The following is a 22231-nucleotide window of genomic DNA, read 5'->3' as shown; positions in this document are numbered from 1 at the left end:
CCAAGTATAATACACATGAAGAAAACATTAAGGCCCATCATAATCAAATTGCTGCAAATCGGTGATAAAAAGAAATCTTTAAAAGCAGCCAGAGAAAAGACCCATTTTGCAGAGGAACAAATATAAGAATGGCAGTAGATTGCTCATCTGACGTAATGTAATCCAGAAGACAATGGAAACTGCAACAAAAAGAATAAAATACCTATGAATAAATCTAATGAAACATGTGAAGGACCTATATAATGAAAACTATAAGACTCTACTAAAAGAAATCGAAGATACAAAGAAATAGAAAGATATTGCGTGTTCTCGGACTGGAAGAATCAACTTAGTTAAAATGACCTTATTACACTTAAAGCATTATACAGATTTCATGCAATCCCCATCAAAATCCCATCGGCATTTTTTAAAGAAATAGAATGAAAAATCATCAGATTTCTATGGAAGCACAAAAGATCCCAAATTGCCAAAGCCATCCTGAGAAAAAAGAACAAGACTGGAGGCATCATTCTGCCTGACTGTAAATTATACTACAAAATGGCAGTAATCAAAACGGCACGGTATTGGCAGCAAAACGAATGGACCAGTGGAACACAATCGAGAGTCCAGATGTAAACCCATACTTATATGGGCAAATAATTTTCAACAAAGAGCCAAAAACACACAGTGGAGAAAGGATACCTTCAATTAATGGTTCTGGGAAAACTGGAGAGCCATCTGCAAAAGAATGAAACTAGAATGTTGTCTATCACCACACACCAAAATTCACTCAGAAAAAAATTAAGAACCTGACTGTAAGACCTGAAACAATAAAATGCATAGAAGAAAACATAGTAACGAAATCAAGGACCTTGGACTTGAGGAAGATTTTATGAATTTGACCTCGAAGGCAAGGAAAAGTAAAAGCAAACATAAACGAATGGACTACATCAAACTAAAAAGCTTCTGCTCAGCAAAAGAAACTGTTAACAAGGTATAAAGAGACAACCATCCGAATGGGAAAATATATTTGCAGGCAACGCCTCTGATAAGGGCTTAACATCCAAAACATACAAAGAACTCATAGGACTCAATAACAAGAAAAGAAATAATCCAATCAAAAAATGGGCAAAGGACCTGAACAGACACTTCTCCCTAGAAGACATACCAACATGTGAAAAGACGTTCAACATCGCTAGCTATTAGGAAAATGCAAATCAAAACCACAATGAGACACCATCTCACACCTGTTAGAATAGCTGTAATCAACAGGATAAATAATAACAAATGCTGGAGAGGATGTGGAAAAAAGGTACCCTCATACACTGCTGGTGGGACTGCAAACTGGTACAGCCACTATGGAAAACAGTATGGAGGTTCCTCAAAAAACTACGAATTGATCTACCATATGATCCAGCAATCCTTCCACTGGATGTTTACCCCAAAGACTTGGCAATCCATATCCAAAAAGATATTTGCACACCGATGTTCATAGCAGCATTATTCACAGTGGCCAGGACATGGAAGCAACTGAAGTGCCCTACAACAGATGACTGGCTAAAGAAGCTGTGGTACATATATACAATGGAATATCGTATAAGAAGAAATGAAATACTGCCATTTGCAACAACATGGATGGACTTCAAGATAATCATGCTAAGCAAAATAAGCCAAACAGAAAAAGTTGAAAATAACATTGTAACACTCATATGTGGGATATAAACCTAAAAGCAACAAAAGAACAGGACAAATAAACAGAAACTCACAGACGTGGACAATAGACTAAAGTAAATATTATAATATATTGTGGGGGGGAGGGGGCACGGGTTACAACATATGTAGAAGTAAATATATGAAACAACAGCACAAAGCCTAGATGTAGAAAAGGGGCAGTATACTACTGTGATTCTCATGCTACACGTAAAGTATACTATCTGAAGGTAAACTGTGGTAAGTTAAAGATACATACAACTAGCAACAACTGAAACAACCAGATTTATAGCTAAGAAACTAAGGACATACACGGGTTTTTTAAAACACTCAAACCAAAAGAGGGCAGAAGAACAGAAATAGAACAAAGTATAGATGGGAAAAAATAGAAAGCAAAAAGCATGACAGTAGTTTTAAAGCCAATTCTATCAATAATTACATTAAATGTAAATGGTCTTAATACCACAATTAAAATCCAAAACTTGTGATATTTGATTAGAAAAACAAAACCAAACTATATACTGCCTATACAGGACTATAACTTAGACACCCATTTCAAATACAGACACGTGGAAAAGGATATGTCGTGCTAACCCTAGTCAAAAGAAAGTGGAAATGGCTATTTAATGTGACGAAGCAGGTATCAGAGCAAAAAAAATTACCAGGGATAAAGATCATATCATAATGACTAAGGAAGGGCTCAGTTCATGAAGAACATTAATTCTAAAATGTTTACATACCTAACAGAGAAACTGACAATTACATTAAGTTAGATGTCAAAACAGAAGAACATCTGGAAAATCCTCACGTATTAACGACATTTTAGTTAACACTGGGATACATATACGATGGTGATTCCATAAGATTAAAATAGAGCTGAAAAATTCCTATTGCCTATTGCTGTCATAATTGTCTTAATGTTATAACGCAACACATTCATCCTTTGTTTATGGTGATACTGGTATAAATAAACCGACTACGATGCCAGTCATATAAGAATATAGCACATATAATTCCAGTTGTAAGATATACCACTTAGGTTTGTGTGAGTACATATACTCTACAATATTTGTGTAATGAAGAAATGGCTAGACACAGTTCTCAAAATGTATACTGTTTAAGCGGCACGTATCAGCCAAAAACACTAAAGTGAAAATTATAAAGTATTATGAATTGAATGAAAATGAAAACACAACATTATCAAATTTTATGTACTGTAGCTAAAGTAGTACTTGAGAGGGAAATTTACAACACCAAATGCTTATACTTAAAAAATAACGTTCTCAAATAAATGACCTCAATTTATACCTTCAGTAACTAGGACTAGAACAAGTAAAACTTAAAATAAGCAAAAGAAAGTAAATAGTAAAGATCAAGCCAAAAATCTATGAAATAATAAAAAAGTAAAATGAAGAAAAATCAGTAAAATCTAAAGTTTGTTGAGATCAATAAAATCCTGATAAAACTCAGGAAAAAGGGGGAAGACACTAATTACCAATGAGGAATAAGAGGTGACATCTCTACAGATACTAAAAGGATGATGAGAATATTATGAACAACTTCATTGCAATGAAATCAACAATGTTCTACATTCCTTGAAATACAAACTGCCAAATTCGCTCAAAAAGAAATGATTTGAACATTCCTATACATTTTAAAGAAATTCAGTTTGCAGTTAAAACCCACCTAAAAAGAAAACTAGGCCCAGATGTTTTCACTGGTGAATTCTATCGAATATACCCAATATGGATTACTGCCACGGGAATACATGATGACAAAGTGGACTTTATCCCAGGAATGCAAGTTTTGTTTACGACTCCCAAAATCAGCCAATGTTATTCATCATTAAATATGAAAAACTGTATTATTATTTTAATAAATGCAGGAGGAAAAATGTATATTGACAAAGTGCAACATCTACTCCTTAATAAAAACTCTTAGCAAACTAGAATAGAAAGGAAATTCCTTACCCTACAAACGAAAAAACTATAGTTAATATCATATTTAACAGTAAAAGACTAGAATGCTTTTCTCTCTTAAAAATCAGGAACAATGCATGGATGCCCACGCTAACAGCTTCTACTGAAGAGTTGGCCAATATAATAAGCAACTGAAAAAACAAAAGCTGTCCAAATTAGAAAAGTAAAAGCTACCTCAGTTCAAAGACAAGATTATCTATGAAAAAAATTCTACAGAATCTACAGAAAAGCTACTAGAATAGGTTGTTTCGCAGTCTCAGTATACAAGATATACTAAAATAACTTTCTATAAATTAGCTACAAACTACCAGAAATCGAAAAACTTTAAAAAGTTTAACATTTACACAGCATTGAAAATGTAAAACACTTTGTGATAAATTTTACAAAAGATACGCAAGACTTGCACAGCAAAACCCACAAAATACTGCTAGAGAGTTATACCATGTTCCAGGATTGGAATACTGAATCCAGTATTATTAAGATGTCAGTTTTTCACAAGTTTATCTATAGATTCAATATATTCCAATAAAAATCCCAGCAAGCTTTTTGTAGAAACTGACAAACTAATTCTAAAATTTATTTAGATGTGCAAAGGGCTTAGGAATGCCAAAATAACTTTGAAAACAAAGTTAGAAGTCTTAGAGTCCCTGATTTCTAGACATTATAAAGTTGTAGTAAGATGGTAGTACCCATGTAAAGAAAGACAAATAGATCAATGGAACAAAGCAGTCCAGGAACAGAGCGACAAATATATCTTATTTTCATCAAAGATACCAAGGCAGCTTAAAGAGGAATGAATTGCTTTTTCAATAAATGATGGAACAAACACATGGCCACAAGTAATAAAATCTTACCCTTACAAATTTGTATACAAATATTGACTCAAAATAGACTAAAGACCTAAATGTAGGAGATAAACTATAGGATGTGAGAAAAATATTAGTAATATTGGATTTGGCAAATATAACAAAATATAACAAAAAAGTAAAAGCTATAAAAGAAATATATAATTAATTGGGCTTTATCAAAATTAGTAAGTCTGCCTGAAAACATACAGAATAAGGAACTCTCATAATTCAGTAATAAAACAACCAAATTTAAAAATGAATAAAAGATATGAAAAGATAATACTTAAAATATATAGATGACAAACACATGAAAACATGCTCAATATAATTAGTTATTAGGGAAACACAAATTAAAACCATAAGATACTATTAGACACTATCAGTCTAAAATTAAAAGACTAACCACATCAAGGTTGGCAAAGATGTACAGCAACGGGAACTCATACAGTGCTTTGGGAATGCAAACTAATCTATAATGACATAAAGCAAGATCAGTGGTTGCCTAGGGACAGAAGAGACAGAAGAATTACCCAGGGAAAAGAGAAAATTTTTAGGGGTGAAACATAAGATCATTATCTTGTTTTTGGTGATTTCCAAGGTTACACTTTAAAAATGAAGTTTCTTGTATGCCAATTCTACCATAATAAATTTGAAAAAAATTAAGCAGATATTGTGCTTTTTCTCCTGGTTGCAGTACAATACGGATTGATACAAAGATAAAAAAAAATACGGAAATTTTACATTAGTGGATAAAATTTAAGTTATACTGCTTATCATCTTTTCAAAACAGGATAAAATCTAGTTTATTACTATTTGAGGGTGTATTCTATAAACACTACAAATAGATCATATTTTTATAGAGCAAAGTATTTTCTCACTAGCTCCTAAGTATTTTCAAAATCCTCTATCTTCATTCCTAGTGATTTTAATTGCCAAGAGCCTAATATTTTAGCTGTAAATTTAGTATGAACACACACACACACACACACACACACACACACACACACACACAACATACCCTGTAAATTATAACATACATCTCTTCAGAAACAACCTGTACCAGTAAGGTTTTACCAAGGCATAAAGTGGTTTTCCTGATAACTGGAAGAGATCATAAATCAAGCTTGTTTACAACTTCATGTAATTTTGAGGTCACTAAGCTATTTGTCATATTTCCTACAGTAGAGTAATCCTACTCTTCCTTTCTTATCCTCACACCAGTATATGATCCAAACAAGAAAAGAGGTGAAAGAAACACATCCAGGCTGGGTTTACTCAAAGGTCAATTATCTAGTTAACTCTTTCTTACTTCATGTCATCTAAAAGTTTTCATGGAGCTGGACAAGGGGAGAGGTGGGACTTCTTTCACTAGTTTTAAATTCTGAGTAGTAAAAAGCAAAAGGTAAAGAAAGAAAAATAAACCAACTTTCATTTGTCAGAAGCCTCCTTTTTGCTTAATTCCAGGGTTTGGGTTTTGTTCTGTGTTTTGTGTGGTTTTTGTTTGTTTGTTTGGGGGGGTGGTAAAAAGGTTGAGGCTCATGATTAAAATGAATTTTAGGGTTAGATGAGAAAATTCTAAATCATATCAGACAACTGGAAACTGGGGCTAAGTGCTAGGCATTCATCATTCTTATGTTGCTTTCTGCTGTAAAGCAGAAGAAGCCAATAAGAATACTTTTAACTGTAAACAGCCAGCGGAAAGAATTAAAAATGTATTCATTCATATACAATAAAAAGTATTCCACAACTTAATGCAAATATTTGCTAAATTGAAGATCAAATTACATTGCCAAGAATAGAAATGTAGAAAAGTCTGATTTATATGCATGGTACAAATATTCTGACTCTTAAAGAACAATCCATCAGTCTAAGTCTATTTTTTAAAGGATATAAAGAACACAAAACCACATACTACATCTTACTTTCTAAAATTCAGATGTTTACTCAATTACATAGAGGTAAAAGAGGTTTAAAATGAAACACTATGCAGCAGAAATCACCATAAAGTCAAAGATAGATGTTTCACCTCTTACCTCTTTCGCTGAAAAAATCTGGTTCATTTTCTAGGATTAGAAAAGTTAAAATGACACAAAAATATCTAAGATACATTTGTCATTACGTTAGAGTTAGAAAAGTTTTTCACTTTACCACATTGCCAATTACCAGAAGTTGGAGAACAACGAAAAGTTGTTCTCCAACTTCTGGTAATTGGCAATGTGGTAAAGTGAAAAACAAGATAGTTTAACTAAAGAGTTACAAGAAAATCCTCATTTCTAAAGCACTGTTTCATATAAAACTATAGAGCCTGGATAAAGGAAAGAGGAAATAGGAAAAGATAATTAGGTCCTATTTACTTGATAAAATCACTAAATTGGAAACACATCCAACTTTCAGTGATGGCAAAACAAAACTAAAAATTACATTATAAAGATTATATTGGTCACTGAGACAAAGTAATATCCTTATACCAATCTTCTGTGATTGTTATAAAATTTATTCTAAAAACACTGTACACCTTTCAAAACCAAAAGAGGATCACAATGATTATCAAGTTACCTTTAGTTGATTTAACTATTAGGATTAAGTCTAATACTAAATTTTTTGAAAGTTCCCCCATCTAGGGATCAATCCAGTTGCTATGTACTAAATTTATTCACTTTTGTAAAATAATTTGTTTGTAAATATTTTTTTAAAACAAGATATTGATTTTACAAGTTTCATCTTTTGTAACATCTATTTGTATTCATCTAAATGTAACATCTATCTAGAAACCAATATTGTAGTTCAGTATTAATCTCTCTTCAGAGAGAATTTATTTATTCTCAAAGTTTATGCTCCAGTAAGTGTTCATCAATACCTAATAGGTTAATTTAAAATATAACAAATTCTCTTTTTACCAAACATCCTAATTCATGAGAAATGTCTTTTTTCAATTCGGTCAAAGAGATCTGAAAATACTAATAAACAATTCTTATGCTTCATCTATAAAAGAGTATCAGCTGAAAGGGAAAGGTTGCCCAGAACTTCACTCCTGAAGATAAAATTCCAATATCTAAATTAATCAGTTCAAAAAATTTGGTAGCCGACTTCTTGAAAATTCTTTACTAAGAGATTTACAACCATTCTGGTCCTAATTCGGCTGCAAAATTTCTAAGAAAAGTATAGACTTCATACTATAGGCCTGCCGAGTTAATCCACCTTTCCTCCGTAAACCACATTCTTAGTCTAGAAAGCTATTCTCTTGTTCTCTAGTCACTGTTTTACAAACCTTTGCAAGATAGCTGTTTCTAAAACCTTAAGCTAGAAAGGACAGAACAGAATTGAATTGAAGAGGAAGGCATTCTTAATTCTCCTAAGATGGAGAGACACCGCTTTAGAAGAATTCCATTTTGCAATCAACTGTTATCTCATCTGTGAGCAGAAAAGCAGGTATAAACTTGATAAGCAAATAATTAAGGGACTGATCTTAAGAGTAAAAAAAGACTGCAAGGAGTAACATTAAGAACTAGAGAAAGCAAACTAGTATGGCAGTATTTCCAAGTCATTTACTAAGCATTTTTTTTTTTTTACTGTTAAGTCTAGTTAATATTTGTCTTCATACACAGTTCAAATTTTTCTCGTGATGAAATATTTTTAAAATCTACTCTTAGCAAAAGTCAAATATGCAAGGGAACCCTCCTTTTCTGTCTGATTGGTACAAATGGATGTCTAAACTGAAGTCTATATATTGGGTAACTGTACCAACAGTAATGCCATTATCAGAGGAAAAAAACTAGAGAAACAATAGGCAATAAATACCGTGAAGCTGGAAAAGATTTGAGTCAAGTGCAACTCTGCTATATAAACTTGGGTTAGGAATGTAAGCTCTAAGTCTCATTTCGTTATTTGTAAATGGGAAATGTATTTATGTATACATCATAACCTCTTAAAGGTTAAATGAAACAATGCATGAAAATGGGCTTAACAAGTGCCTGCTCTATGTTAAGTACCCACTAAATGTTGGCCCTTATAAGCATTATTATTGGGTTGGAGGCGGATCATCAATGAAGCCTTTGATGACCTGTGTCCCACTGTTTTTCCTGTTACATAATAAAGCTCCTCTGGGTAGGTGTAACACTGTAAGCACCCAGCTTACTAAGTAAACAGTTGTTCAAGAAATGCTAAGCATGAAAAACATCCAATGCACACCTGTTCTATTAGAACCAAGCTTTGCCTTGGGAAATAACACCAGTATTAACTATTTCAGTAATACACACTTCGAATTCAAAAAATATAATGATATAACAAGAACTAAGGTTAAGAATATCCCTAGGGCTATAGGACACCTGTCTGTACGTGTAAAAAAAAAAAAAAAAATCACTTTCCATACCAGGTGTTCTGAGGGGAAGCCCTTATCTTAAACAACCTTAATAGCATATTAACTCAATCTAGGTGTTTGGGTCAGTCTACAATGAATTTAATTTCTTAGACTGGGAATCAGATACAAGATTTGTTACCCATAAAAGAAGGATTTTAAAACAAAAACATTAACTTAAATAAGAAAACTTCAGCTACACAAAGTCTACAATTCCAAAGGTTTTAAAAAGCTTTCCTATTCAGGGAGTCTGAAAGGTATACAAAGCTGCTGATTTATCTTGTGGGTAGAGGGGTGAGATATTACAAATTATTTTCTACGTATTTTAAGATAATTTGGCATTGTGATACTTGAGTCATTTTACTATTTATTATAAACTGCCCAAACTGACATAGATCAGCTATTTTAGAACTGAGACACAGAAACCACGTAGTTCTGGGAATTTCAGAAATTTTCAAATATTAATTGCAACCCATAGTTTTAAATCCAAACCTAGCATAGACATCGTTACACATTCTTACAATGTGTTATTTTAAAGTTTTTATTCACAAAATAATTGCAGGAACAGAAATTATATGGTGATACTTTTAAGAAGTCCTAGATGTTGAGGTCCCCCCTGCCAAAACAGAAATCTTTGCAACATGATTACATTTAATCAAATTTCATCCCAAAATTCAATCATGATAGCTACATTCCACAATCCTTATAACAGCCCTTCAATAAAGAAAAAAAACACCAATGCAGAATTTTGTATTGCTAAGATTCACTAAGATTTAGGATTCTGATGTGTTCTTTGTATGAGGATTGATAGTCCTAAATCTATAGTAAAGACTGGGTAGACAGGAAGAGAGGCACTGCCAGATAAATCATGCTGAGACAAAGGGGGGGAAAAAATCTAAAAAGGCAGAGAAAACTAAAAGGCAACCAACCAATGGGCTACCTACCTACCTCCCCCTATCATCACTCCTGTTCTAAGAAACGAAATATAATTCCCCTCTTATAAGTACGTTTTACTGATGCATAGCAAAAGTACTTGTCAAAATGAGCTGACAGTTTACTATCATACATTTTATCTCAGAGTACACTGGATATCATGTGACTTCCTCAATTTCCTTAATTGGAAAAGAAACTGGAAATAAAGCCAGCAATGCATAGCAGTGAAAGCAGAATCATCATATTAGAACACACAGACTGAACACCTAATGATACATGCTCCAGCTGACTCTACTTAGAAGACAAGTGCCTTCCACTGCATCCCTGCCTTGGGGGAGTCAATCATTCACAAATTCAGGGACTCTCACCACTGATTTTGATGGTGGCAGATAATGTTCTTTTAAAGAACTGTGTGATTTTCTGACTAAGTCAAGCAATGAACAGTACAGTTCAAAGAATCTAATTTTAAGGCAGTCAGCATATATTGCATGTTCTCAGCCCATTTTTGTGGATATATTTAACGAAGAGAATGAATGAGAAACACTCAATTTTATAAAGAGAAATATCACTAATCTATACAGACTTGCGTTTATGTTTACACCACAGGTGATCTAACCAGGAGGCTAATAATCTCAAGATAATTCTGAGCAAGGTAAGCTATCCAATTGACATTATAATCACTCTCTTCTAATTCAAATGGCCCTGGAAGAGGATGATGTGCTCTCTCCTGAGATAATAAAGGTGGAAGGGAAAAAATCAAAAAAATGCATTTAAAACACTTTGGTACCAAATTAATTTGTCCATTTAATTATGTCACCTTCCTATTCTACTAAGTGAGTATGAAATTCACTAAGTTACTTCACTTTTCTGAGTCTGGGCTTCTTCTACTGTGAAAAGTTGGAATAATAACTACCTTTCAGGACCGCTTTGAGTATTACCTTGAGAAAATACACATACAACTGGCATGCAAAATGTAAAGTACTATGCAAATATATAGTTATTTGAGGACATCATCTTAAGACTTACGTCTAAATGTCCAAGCACCTGGTGCAATATTTTGCACATGACTGCTCAAATATTAGTCCATCATTCAGTCATAATTTAAAAGGGCTCAAGCTTTAATCCTGAAAAAAAGATTATCTCATATACTATTTATACGTTTATTCACTAGTACTATTATAAAAGAATCAGCCATGTCTTCAAAATGACACACATGCAGCACACACTCTACTGCAATAACATTACCAATAGTCATATATTGCTTACAGTATATATTCTGTGCCCGATCCTGTGCCTAGTATACTACACACTCACTCATTTAATCTTTATAATACCCACCTATGGAGAAGTTATTATCCATAATGAAAACCTAAAGCACAAGTTCTAGTAACATGCCCAAGGTCACAAGGTTAGTAAATGGCAAAGCTGATGTTACGAGAACTTAGATCTGACACCAAAGACCTGGCTCTCAACTACTACTACTACTTTCCAATATGGCAGCCACTAGCCAACATGTGGCTAGTGAAATATGGCTGGTCTGAATTGAGTTGTGCTGTAATTGTAAAATGCATACCAGATTTTGAAGACCTAGCATGGAAAAAAAAATATAAGACATCTCACTGCAATTTTCTACTGAGTTATGTTGATGATAACATTTTGGATATAATGGAATAAATAATATGCTATTCTTAAAATTCATTTCACCTGCTTTACATTCTTACTGTGGCTACTGAACAGCTTAAATTATTATGTGGTTTGCAAAAGATATACTCATTCTGGACAGCACTAGTTTAAAACATCATACAGGATTACCTTATAATACAAAAGCATAAAACAATTTAGAATTTACAAACACATTTTAGAGTACAAATGCTTTCCAATGTTAATAGATGTTTTAATACTAAATTAGTGTATCCAATATAAACAAAACTTTAAAATCCCTTAATATGAAAATATAGCTCCACTTATTTAAATTTCAATATTCCACAATCAGATTTTTTAAACTTTTCTATTATGGAAACTGGTCTTCCCAACTACAAAAGTAACTCATCCTAATTATAGACAAGCACACACAAAAGAATCCATTGTCCAACCACTCAGCATTAGTATTTTGATCAGTCCTTACTTCTAGGTGTGTATATTAAATGGTATGAAATATTAAAGTGGGATCATACTGGTCATCATTTTGTAACTTGCTTTTTTTCTATCACATTTTCTTTTATTACAGATTTCTCTAATTTTTAACTTTTTACTTTGAAATTATAGATCCACAAGAAGTTGCAAAAACAGTACAAGGTCTCATCTATTCTTCATCCAGTTTCCTTGAAATGGCTGCAACTGGATTATAGTACAATATCAAAACCAGGAAAATGACATTGGTATGTGTGTGTACATAGTTCTATGCCACCTTATCGCATGTGTAAGATTCACTTAACCAGGACCACAATCAAGATAAAAATTGATTTCATCACCAGAGATCTCCCTTTTCGGTACCCCCTTTATAGTCACATCCACCCCTCCACCACACCCTAAACCCTGGCAACCGCTAATGTGTTCTTTCTGTAATTCTGTCCTTTCAGGAATGTTAATAGTATCTTACAGTATGTGACCTTTGGAGATTGGCTTTTTTCAATCAGAATGCCCTTGAGTTCCATAACAGTTGTTGTATCAATAGTTTGTTCATTTTTACCCCTGAGTAGTACTCTGTGGTGTGGATGTACCCTTCACCTACTGAAGGACATTTGGGTTGTTTCCAGTTTTAGGCTATTGTAAATAAAGCTGCTACAAACAGGTTTTATGTGAACCTGTAAGTTTCATGTTTTTATCTAAGTTTTTTCTTTGGGACAAATACCCAAAATGCAACTGCTAGGTCATATGGTTAAGTACATGTTTAGTTTTGTAAGAAATCGCCAAACTATTTTCCAGAGTGGTTGTACCTTTCTACATTCCCATCCCCAATGTATGAGAGATCTCGAAACATTTTTAAGATTTGCAAAATATTCATGGCTACCCCATACTTTTTACAAGTCCATGCTGATTCCTATGTAGGTAATTTTCACTTTAGTTGTTATAATGATCCAATTAATACACTTGTACTTATGCAGAAATTTCTATATGTAAATCACAAATCCCTATAAGCTAAATTACTGGGTCAAAGCGTACAAATATTTTAAAGGCATTTGATACCAACTATCATAATGACCTTCGGAAAATTTAAATCAACTAACGCACCCACCACAAAGGGTTTGCAAGAATACTTATTTCCTACCTCACTAAAATTGTTTTCAATCTTTAAAATCTAACTTGCCAAAAAATGTTATCTTGTTTTATATTTATGTGAGTAATGGGGAAGTTATACACTTCTCTTCTTCCCTAACTTAATTTGCAGTTCTTTTATGGATTACCTGTTCATATTATTTGCCGAGATTTTATTAGAATGTTGGTTTACTTTTAAGACCTGGTTCTGTCTAACATGTTACAAAGAAACATGTTTTTAAAATACATCTATCTGAAATCCAATACAAGTATCAGAATTATAAGACAATAGCTGATTTTAGAACATAAAAAAGTTATGCCAAAACATAATTTTCCATAAGAAACATCAAAATCTTCGGCTTCACTAGGAAGTCTGGCTGGATGGATGTTCTTGAGGAGAATATAAGATTATCTAAACCAGTTATTCTCAAAGTGTGTTCCCCAGACCAGCAACATCAACTTCACCTGAGAACTTATAAGAAATGGAAATTCTCAGGCCGTATGCCAGACATAATAAAAAATTCAGCAATGTATTTCAATAAGCCTTCCAGATGGTTCTGATGCATGCTAAAGTTTGAGAACCACCAATTTAAACAAATTTAGTATAAAAACATTAAATCTAGGTTGCCTTCTATACTTAATTGTTCTTTAAAAAAGAATTTGGGAGAAGTTAATTATGTTATGGATATTAAGAATTCAATGACATATTTTCATTCTTCCCCAAATTAAAACAATCCAAAAAATTAGAAACTGGATTTTAGCTTTATTTTCTACAAATAGAAATCCTAAAACCATAAAACCATGAAGTGGTCACAAAAAATTTCTCTTAGAAAAATCCAAAATGAACCATATAAATAGGTCAGAATACATCTTTCAAATGGAGACCAGATTTATTTCACCTCACATACTGCCTTATTTCCCCACTTCCGCATGGAACTACCTACCACCACCTACATCATTTTGAAAGTTCCACAAACTAGCATATTAAAACACAGCACCTGGAAAACTATACAGTTACTCAAATATCTGTGGTCCAGTAAACAAAAAAAAAAATTGCTCAATAAATAAAAATAATTCTGGATGGCAGGACTATGGGTCACCTGTTTATTTTGTTTGTTTTGTCCCCAAATTTTCTGTATTACCTTAATAACTAAAGGACACAGTGACCAAATATAATAGAAAATTAACCTAACAAAACATCGGTATTTTTAAAATTTTACCAATCTTCACTGATAATCTTTCTTCAATCTATGTGGTAAAAATTTTCAAGATGCTGGGGTGATACCAGATAAACCGAACTCCTGCCTTCAAATAATTTATTATAGCTCAAAATTAGGACTGAACAAATAATGAGTATTAACCCAGTAACAATGATATATCATACTAAACTATGGTAGCTATGTTCAGTGAACCAATTTCCTTCATGTAATAGATCCTGCAGATGTGTTAGGTTTCACCAATCACAGTATCCCAACCTCCAGGCAACAAAGAATGGTCCAGAAATTGGGCAAGAGACAGGTGCCTTGATTCTTGCAGTTCTTCTTTTGATTTTAAGTTCAAATGGTATTTTTCTCATTACTGGTTATGTGAACCAGTAAATTCATTTTTAATTTTGTTTTGACTTAAAGTAGTTTGAATTGAAGTCCTATTTCTTACAATCTTGAATATTTGTGCTGCACCTAAGATACTAAAAAACTTTCAGTTTTGTTAAAGAATGAAGAGAACAGTGTATAAACCTCATAACCTACATATGAAACCTGACCTGTTCTTAGAAAGCAGTCAACAGGTTTGTTTTCTCCCTTTGGCTAACCACTGTGCCCTTTGTTTTTTAAAACCCAATACACTGATGAAACTGGCATTATACATAACCCTTAATTTCTTGTCCTTCTCAAAGGCTATCAAAGTTTCATCTTAAATTGTATTGCTAATGCCCTTACAGAGAAAAATGTTTTGAGCAAGTTTTAAGATGGATTTTTTTACCTCTCTTCCAGCAGTTCCCCCCTCCCCCACCCCGCACCCAACAGAAGGGTAAACTACATAAGTAATTCTAAACTGACAGGGAGAAAAAGAGAGGATGAATATCTAATCCTATTAAAAAATTAAAATGTCACCGTTTACCTTGATTTCAAATATTTATGATTTTTGTGTAATACAGTTTACCTGTATTGCGTTTACTGAGAATTCACCTTTTACACTACACTCTGTGTCAATCACTGCATGGAACTAAAAATATAGCGGAGTAAATGAAGTGAATGAGTCAAGACTTCAACAAAAATAATTAATCCAAATTACAAAACAAGATAGTAATGCACACCATGTAGAAGGTATAACTACCAAGTTATGTGTATGTTGACCCAACAGAACTTACAAAATCAACAGCATAACATTTCTAACACCCAAAATGTTCTACAGCCATTTAAAAACTATCTTTAGGTGCCAGCTTACAAGCACACCCCCCATCCTGATCCTTACTGCACCTCAAAATTGGGTTTGCACAACATGATTGATCCTCTGCTTTTTTTAAGCAGACTTTTCAATATGATTATTGGCTGCTTAAATCACCAAATGGACAACCAAAAAAAAATTAAAAATCACCTGTTACTGTTATTTAGGTAAATGTCCTAAAGCCTTGAAGCCAGGAAGCACTTTAAATGAAATGCCTACAGTTTCTAAGGCTACATGTCTGTGTTTAATTTCTAGTACATGTTGAGACCAGAAAAATAAGAAAACTACTTTTAAGGACATATTTCATAAAGACAACTTTCTCTAATCCAATATTACACATACAAAATGCAAACCCTTATATGAAAGTTTATTAGAACTCTTAACTGGAAGTTTTAAAGAAAACTCCAAGTGAATACCAAATCTTTTATTCTATATAATTTACTGAAACCCAGTCGAGTGAGAGGCACTATAACAGACACAAGAAAATAAATCAATGAAAAGAAAGGTCCCACCTTCAACGAAGATGCAAAGGTGTTCCAATGAAATACAATGCAACTGTTATAATGAGGTATATGCATCAATGGCAGGTGATGAAAGGGCTTTCTGAAACACCCAGAAGTACGAACAGGAGTCAGCCAGGCCACAAAAGAAAGAAAAGCATTTCAGACGAAAATCTCGAGGAAAAGGATGTGTGAAGGTATGGAAATGAGACATCATGGTCCATGCTTGGAAAACCCCAAACAGTTTAGTATGAAATACATACATACGCTGAGCACAGAGGGTAGATGGGTGGTGGCTGGGTGCTTCCAGAAATTCTAAAGAAAGAAACAGTGAATTCTAAAGCAATAAGAGAAGCTCCTTTCGCCTGGAATTTGAACTGTATCCTATCCTAAAGACAATGAGAACCCAGAGATAATTAAGTTGTTCAAGTGGAAAGGTCCAAGACCTAGTTGGATTTTTAGTCACAGTTATGAGTAATAGAGGTAGTGAAAGGTGGTTAATAAATGTTTGGGAATTACCAGCCCATGGGAGAAGTGGACAGGTGTAGATAACATCTGAAGAGTAAGCAGTTAATAAGAAGGTAGGGGGAGGTGAAGAACTAAGAACTTGAATCAGCCTGTATAGCAAACCCGCCATTCAAGAATGATGAAGACACAGCTTAAACTCCTCACTGAGTGAGACCTTCCCCAATGTATCCCCATAGACAGTCTCTACTCCCTCTAAAAAGCACATTCTCTACCATGTACTCAATCATTCCATGTCTACAATAAAGTTCATTCACATCACTGGGTGCTTTACACCACTGGTTATCTTTTTATGGTCTTACCTTTTCAACAAGTCTGTTGGGTTCCCTGAAAGCAGGAATTTTCTATTTAACCAATGCCTTGAAATATAAATGACTAATGAACAATACTACCAATGAGAGGCAAGTTTGTTCCACTTATGTACTCTAGAAAGTTCCACACACCAGGTTTTATTTCTTCCACCTAATGCATGGATTTATGCTGCTGGGAGACAGCTGAGTTAAAGTATGAAGGTACTGAAAAGGCCAGAAGAGATCTTCTATCTACAATGTATAAGGGTCTACGGGCAAAGAGGTGAGCTCTAAGATACTCTGGATTAAACAGCACTGGTAAAATAAACAAGAACCACACACAACAATTGAGATGGACCTCACAAACATAACAGTGAGTGAAAGAAGCCAGACCCAAAAGTGTACATATTATATGACTCCACTTACATTAGGTTCAGAAACAAGAAAAATCATCCCTGGTATAGGAAGTCAGGAAAGCAGCTTACAGGAAGTGACTGCAGAGTAAACAAGGGCCTTCTAGGGTTCTATTAATGATCTGCTTCTTACTCTAGGAGCTGGTTACACAGGTGTGCTTAGTTTGTGAAAGTTCATCAAGCCTTATTTGTACACTTCTCTGTATGTATGCTACAGTTCAAAACGTTTACTTAAAAATAAACGGGGGGGGGGGGGGAGGGCGCACCAGTGATGGGGAGTATAAAGGATAATACCACAAAGAGAAAAGGCCCTGGTGATGGGGCAAAAGAGAAAATGAGAGTCAAAAAGATCATAGAATGTTTTAGTTCAAATTGAACAGGAGACATTTAGAGACCTAATATCACTTAAAATACCAATGAGCTGAATTAGTGCAGGAAACTACTTTGGTAAACTACAGCCACTTAAGAAAGTTTTTATCAAGCTTAAAATCTCTTTAGCATCTAAGGAAGCACATAATAAATGTATGCCACGTGAATAAATAATACATAAGTGACTCCATCCAGAAGCTCCAACCCTAGCAACTAACAGGACATACTTACAAATTAACTGGCCTGGCTTTTAGTCTACGACAAGCAAATAAGAAAAGTTGAGTAGCCTGTGCAAAGGCTCCAACTCTAAACTGTCCCCAAATGAGCTACATGGCACAGGTAAACATACAAAAATAACTATCGCCTTGTTCCAAAAAAAAAAAAAAAAGCAGTATTAGTGTTTCCTGAAAACGCAAATGTGTTATCTCTATAGTCTATAAGCAGTCACTCCATCCAGTTCTCACTCTAAAGTTCCTTATCCTGCTCTAAATCCTTAGTATTACTTGCTGATAGTATCTTATTTTTCTGTTTACTTGTTTATTTTCTCTTCCTCTCTATAACATTTTAATTTGTGAGGGAAAAAAGCACCTTGTCTGTCTTTTTAGCACTGTACACCCAGAGCCCAGATGGCTTTATGCTCAATAAAAACTTGTCAAATAACCACAACTACTCAGGTAATTTACTTTACAGTCACCCAGTATACAAGATCAAGTCAGTACCAATAAATCAGTAAGTCCAATGTAATAGCAAACACAAAATAATCACCTGTTTCTGGGTAAGAGTGACTGATCCAGTTTTTATACCAGCTTTGAGACTGAAAGGTTTGATAATGTTTGATGATTTGGAAGACAGGTAATTTTTCGATGTAGTTTATGGAAAACTTTTAAGAAAAACAAACACTACAATAAAAATAATGTGACCTAAGAAGCAAAACCACAGTAGTAGATGACCCAGGACCGTGGGGAACAGGTCTGGCTCTGATCCGGGTTAGGTAGGTATCTACCTGCTCCCTTTGCTTCCTGGAGTTTTCCTATCTGTAAGTATTAGGGGATGATGCACTTTCAAAGCTATCAGCAAAGATCAAAACTTTGATATTATCATTAATTATGTGGTTTCCCCTAAAACTTCTAAAGTACTTCATGACTACTGAGGAGATTTTGAATTGTCAAGGTATCTGAATTTACAACCACAAAGAATCAGGGAACAAGGAAAACAATTTACACACAGAATGAGTACCAACTTTCAATTCAATAATCTTAAGTATCGAGTTTTTTATTTAAGCTACACAACCTTATTACACATCTAAAGTAAATTCCTCACTTGTTTTGGTAACATCTCTAAAAGCAGTACCCCTTTCAGAGGAACAGTATTCAAATAAACAGGAATTAAACAAAACCTGATTTCAACTCAACACTATGATAAAATCTGGAATTGAAGACTATAAAATTCTAAATCTATGGTAATTATCCAAAGCAAAAAATTTCCACTTTTTCAATTGAGTATAACAAAAGTAAAATATATCATCAAATATAAAAGTACTGTGCCCAACACTCAAGAACTTCACCTTAACAATGGTTAGATAAATTTACAAATTTGTAGGGTTTTTTTTTTTCCTTTTCTTTTAAAAGCTAGTATCCGCTTTCATGAAACTGGCAAAGTGGGCTGAGATATACTAGGAAGGGATAGTGTTTCTTCTCCACCCATCACAACCTTGCATACACACTCTTTACTTTTTTTACCTTGAAAGACTTATAGCACCGTCAGCACCACAGGTGGAAAGGCAACCTTTACAGCTGCCAGTGACTCCTCCATGCTCTAGTGTTAAAGGCTTAAAAGTATATCACAAAACAGGCATGAGGAAATCACATGTGATAGAAATGTTCTAAACTGGTTTACAGTGATAGTTGCATCTGACCTTCCTTTCATTCTGCATTATGCTGCTCCAAAAAGAATAAAGACTTTCTGAATCACTTTCATGATTCCACCTGCAGAATTAAATATATCTGGTACACATGGCAATAACAGTGAAGAGTTGGCAGGTGATTTTGTAGAAATCAATTCACCTTGTCTAGAATAAACAGAGGGAGGAAGATTCCTAATTGATCCCCCAAGCCAGACTGCTCCGACCTCCCACAGCTCTTTATACCTCTCTTAGGGCCACTATAACTTAGAGTATAGTTATTCCAATACATGTCTTACGAACTTTTAACACCCTCCTTCCATTCTTTAATGTCTTAAGTAGTATCTTTCACATCCTGGGAATTTAATAAATGTTCTTTAGATAAATAGGAATATTTTCCTATCAACTTAAGGATTATCAATTCTATCTTCAGGATAAATACAGTTGTATTTTACTGGACTACCACTAATTCAAAGCTGACTTCCTTGGTTGACTGGCAAATGGCAACAATAATGACCAGAATGATGAACTAACCCCAAAATGACCACTGGGTGACTAACCAGCCATGCTGTTATAATACCAAACATCAGCTCAGAACAATAAAACCAAATTTCTACACCAAGTCAACAAGTTAGAAACACTCTTCTATTATTTAAAAATTATTCTAATATAAATTTTTGCCTATTTCCAGCATCCAAAACTCAACAAGTTTTCTGCTGCCTTCAATTATGCATAATTATCTATTTGATTAAAAGTATGAAAGGAAGAAAAATGTTAAACCTTTGAGACACCAAAAAAATTACAAGAAAAAGACCCAGCAAAAAAAACAGCAGTAACTGGGATCACAAATTAACCAATACTCTGGATAGGACAGGATGAAAACCTATGAATTCACCTTTCCACATGAAGCCAATTCATAGAATAAGAAAGACAAAATGTCATTTGTCTTTCAATTAATGACAACTTCTATAATAGATTTTAAAACACCAAAATATTGACAATAACCAAAATGAAACCAATTTAGGCTATTATCATGAGTTAGTAAGAGTTTAAGTCCTTAGATCTCTGAAATCTGTGTTCAAAGCCTACTCAACAGACATCAAAAAATTACTGAAAATCTTTAAAGATAGGTGAGTATCCTGTTCCTGAACAGACTTGTAAAATATTTTCATAGACTTTAACAATGATAACATTTTAAAATATTAATAACTATGTTTATTTAAAAAACTGAATTTCAGTCATCTGTGACAAAAACTTTAAGCATTATAATGTTTATTGATGAGTCAGATTTTTAATGCCCATAGAAACTGAAATGCATTTCATTAAGTGTGATAACTATTCCCAGCAATACATCAGATGTAAACTTTTGAATCTGGTGTTAAGTTTCTCTTCACCAGTAAAGTTCTCAAGTTCTTAGGACTTTCCTAGTCATTTACTTGAACATCATCTACGGTAACACTCAAAGCAAAACCACAATAAAGAGAGTTGGCCTCTGAGGGATTCTACATGCAAAAAAAAAAAATTACTCATAAACAAAATACGATCGGTACTGCTTTAAATAACACACATTTCTAAACCTCCGTGCCATTTGATGGAATTCCCTGTTTTAGAAAGCAAAACATCTTTAGGCTCCGTGTGTTTTTTAATCTTAACTAAATAAATCGATAACAAAAAATTGACATAAATTTACTTTTAAAATTATGCTGAAATAGCTTCACTTCTTATTTTTATTCAAAGGTCTCATTACTCAAAGAAGTAGTGGAATTCACAGAACTGTTCCACTATTGGACCCATTCATCTGAGAGTTATATTCTTTAGGTTGCCCAATATCCTATTTAATCCCAGGTATAAATAAAGCAATGAAATCCTAACTAGACATATTCACTTACTCAAAGAACAATATCCAGTTAAAACTATGAAGTACTACTACAGCCAATGGAATGTCAATTCAAAAACAAGTATCTGATAAAAGGACTTTTGGCAAAGCTAAGTCTTCAAGGATCCACTAGGAATTTACTCATTTTGTCTTTCACGTACATACCCCAAAGACTGTCCCTTAAATAACATCAAAAACAGTTTAACTTTAAACTGTAACATCACCAAAACAAATTCAAGATAGAAGTCAAAGATGACTGGAAAACTACAAAATCAGCTTTGACATTTTATTCTAGTAATAGTTAAATGTTAAATCTGGCATGCAACTCGTTTTGATGCCAGATGCAATCTACTGCCTTTACCAAAATGAAAATAAATTCTTTCCACATTCTTTTCATTATAATAAAGCTTGAAATGCAAACTTCAGTAAGTCACAGTACTCATGTCACCGTTTTGCAAAATCGTCCTCCATCACTGCTCTGCATAAGCTTATGGGGGGGGGGGGCAAACTGACAGGTCAGCCTTCCAAAAAAACGCACTCTTTATAAAACCCCAACATTTATTTTCAAGTGCAAGAAAATAACAGACATTTGGAGCTCAAGACAGGAAAAGCACAACCAATGTTACTGTACAACCAATACTGAATTTCCCATAAAGAGGAAAATAATTCAAGACAGGCAAATTAAAAACATTCTGCCCACGGCAAAAATAAAAGGTCTCATGTCCGACAATCCAGAGCAAAAGTTGTTTCCTCTCTTTGTGAGCCATTACCAGTGAGCCAATAGAGACAAGTGTTAAACTATAATTCCAGTGTCTGTTTGAAATAAGACGAAAACCTGGGAAAATTCCTTCCCAT

At 33.8% G+C, this 22231-nt stretch overlaps 1 protein-coding gene across 1 annotated transcript in view; it reads right to left on the bottom strand.

Moving 5' to 3' along the window:
- The window catches only part of LOC107509182 (RING1 and YY1 binding protein), a 70144-nt gene that overhangs the window by 46671 nt on the left and 1242 nt on the right, over nucleotides 1-22231 (bottom strand). The gene's annotated exons all lie outside the window — the stretch shown is intronic.

This window comes from Rousettus aegyptiacus, unplaced genomic scaffold (genome assembly GCF_014176215.1).
Source record: "Rousettus aegyptiacus isolate mRouAeg1 unplaced genomic scaffold, mRouAeg1.p scaffold_m13_p_4, whole genome shotgun sequence".
In the NCBI taxonomy this organism is placed as follows: Eukaryota; Metazoa; Chordata; class Mammalia; order Chiroptera; family Pteropodidae; genus Rousettus; species Rousettus aegyptiacus.
Note: the sequence above shows the minus strand (reverse complement) of the source record. Positions and strands in the feature narration are given on the sequence as shown.